Here is a 3,039-nt window from a genome sequence, read left to right on the forward strand (position 1 = left end):
CTCCCATCATCTGCAAAGAGCACGTTTGTGGCTCTTTCCCCAACCTCAGCACCCCAGGGGTGATTTGGGGGAGGTGTTTCCACAAAAGAAGCATCTCCCACCTTCAGGTGGAACATCAGCTGCTGCTGGGAGCTTGGGGGCAGGTCCAAAGCTCCAGCCCTGCCCCCGGTCCCAAGTCTCTGTTTCTGGGGGCTGGGGGGGGATCTGATGCCTTCTCTCTAACACACCCCCCCAGAAGGTCTCCCCTGAGCCTCCTTTGCTCCAGGCTCAGCACTCCCCAGTTCACCTGCCCTGGGTAAAGAGCCTTTTAGCCCCAACACATCACAACTCTTCCAGCTCCTCCCAGAGCATCTGGAGGTGTCCCAGTCCCTTTTTCCAGAGCTTTGCTGGTGTCATCCAGGCAGGCCAGCAGAGGTCAACCACACAGAGTGTTCTGCTGGGCAAGGAGAAGGTCCTGGAGGGCTGGAGAAGGGGCTGGAGAAGGGGCTGGAGTGCTACAAACCACAGCTTTTAACTTCTGCCAACCCAGCCCTCCTCTGCTGAAGTCTTTGGCTCTGTGCTTGGGCTCACTTGCCTAATACCTGCTCTTAGGATTTCGGGTGAAAGCCACAGAGAACCTCCTTCTGTGGCATTTAGGTCATCCCCCTTGTTGTGTAAGGAACAAATTCCTTTTCACTGACTTCATGTAGGTTTGAGGAACCCACGTGCAGTTTGTTGTGGTGCTGGGTTCGACCAGAATTAAGGGTTAAGGTCAAGGGTTGATGGATTTATTCTTAGATAGATGCTCCCTCAAGTGGCCTCGTGGTCTTTTTTTGGAGGGGGTTTGAGGTCAGGCAGCTCTAGGAGAGCCTGGGCAAGGAGAACCTACAATGAGGTGAACCTCCACCTCCACCAGAAGATTTCTTGGCTCTCCTGGCACAGCACTGCACCAGAAGAGAGCTCTGAGAAAGCCCAGAGGACTGATCTTCTCTTCCTCCTTCTAGAATGGCATTTTTTTAGGTTGACTAACTCATTTTTCAGCAAGTAGGAGCCTTCTCCTTCCTTTCTGCCTTTTGATGCCCTCAGCACGGGGGCAGGCATCTGTGTGACTTCAAGATCCATCAGTATTTCCACAGTTGAGTTTCCTCTGAGGTCCCAAAGCAAGGACCTGGTCTGATATCTGCTGCAAGCTGTCCTCTAGTTGATAGGGGCCTGCTCCTAGAGGCAACAGATTTTTTATCCCCTGTGATCCAGGTGCCCACAACTTATTCCCAGCCCCAGGAGGGTGAATCAGCTGAGTGGTCTCATTTTTCCTACTCTTGGCCTTAAGAATAGAGACCCAGGAAGGGAGGTTGAGGAGGGTGACCATGGGAAGCTGTTTGCAGCCTCCACTGAGAGAGATTTCTCAGCTTGGTGGTGCTTCTGCCAGTTCCAGCTCTGAGAAGGTCACTCCTGTGGTGACTGCAGCACAGGAGAGAGCCAGATCTGAGAAGTGGAGGCTCCAGGAGATGCAAACTCCTCTTCTCTAACTCAAGCAGTGCTTGGTCAAGAAATTCTTCCTCAGGGCCAACCTCAACCTCCCCTGGGGTGACTTTAGGCCCTTTTCCCTCCCTCCAGGCTCCTGTCAGGAGCTGTGCAGAGCCAGAAGGTCTCCCCTGAGCCTCCTTTGCTCCAGGCTCAGCACCCCCAGCTCCCTCAGCTGCTCCTCCCCACACTTTTTCCATGCCAAGTGTAAATTCAGAGGGCAAAACCCACAATTAAGTAGTTCCTGGGCTCCTCCTCTTGCACCCACAAAACTAAGTTCCTTGCTCCAGAATCGTTTTGGATGGAAAAGATCCCTCAAGATCATCAAGAGAATCATCCTAATGAAGCTGATCATCAGAGATCATCCTCACTAGTAACTACCTTTGAAATTTCACCTCTGAAATTTGAATTTCATCTCAATTCAGTCATTTTTCCTGGCACATTACAGAGCAGGGACCCCTTCAATTCTTTTTAGCTGCAGTTCTGAGCTCTGTCTCAGCTCCTTCTCAGCCTTTGCTGTGGCTTGGTGAGATGGAGACAGCACAGGGGGGGACCTCAGCTCCTTCTCTACTTCCTAAGCAGCTTTTTCAGCCTTCTCAGAGCCCTGGAGAGTGAATTTTGGTGTGGGAATGGCACCAGTGGGTCGCTGGGGAGCAGGGGAGCCTCCAGCAGCCTTCTGCCAGGAGAAAAGCAAAGGGCACCTGAGCTCGTGGGGGTGACAAGGGTTTAGTTTGGGCCCAGAATTCCCCAAAAACGGGCTGGAGTAAAGAAATGGAGGGAAGGAGGGAAGAGCTGCTGCATGCATGGAGGTGGAGGTGCCTGGAAATCCACCTCTGGGTTTGCTGGGCTGGTGTCTGGGGCTTTGCCTCTGGGGGCTGAGGAATCCACATTTGAAGGAGAGCGAAGTCTCTGGGTTGCTTTTATTGATCCTCTGGGGGTTTTTTTCTTGGCTTTTTGCACCGTTTTTGTGGTTTCAGGCTCAGTGAAGCTTCAAAAGGGTTCATTGGTTTGCCAGAGGGCTTTGGAACCAGGCGGTTCCCAAAGTTACTGCTGGGAGCAGGAGGAATTCCTCTCCCTGACAGCAGGCTCTGAGAAATGCCAGCAGGCTCCCTCCTCCCTCTCCCCAGAGCTTTAGGGTTTGAGGGAAGGCAGCTGGGGAAGGGTGGTGGTGCTGTGCTCCACAGGAACATCTCCCTGCTGAGGCTGGAGCTGCTCTGCTCACACCCTGCCAACTGGGCTGGTGCTGGGCTCTTCCCATCAAGCAAACTGGTGCTTTCCCCTGGAGCTGGGGGCTTTGGGATAGACCTGAGCTCTTGGCTTTGCAGCCTGTGGTTGGAAGAAGGGTCAGAGGATGATAGAATCAGAGGTTGGTTTGAGTGGGAAGGGAGCTTTGGAGGTCACCCAGTCCAACCCCCCTGCAGTAAGCAGAGACATCTGCAGCTAGGTCAAGGTGCTCAGAGCTAATCCAGCCTGACCTTGGATGTCCCCAGGGATGGGGAGTTGGGCTGGGGCAGCCCCAGAGGAGAAGGCTCCAGC

The sequence above is a fragment of the Merops nubicus genome, unplaced genomic scaffold (assembly GCF_000691845.1).
Source record: "Merops nubicus isolate BGI_N331 unplaced genomic scaffold, ASM69184v1 scaffold27220, whole genome shotgun sequence".
Taxonomy (NCBI): Eukaryota; Metazoa; Chordata; class Aves; order Coraciiformes; family Meropidae; genus Merops; species Merops nubicus.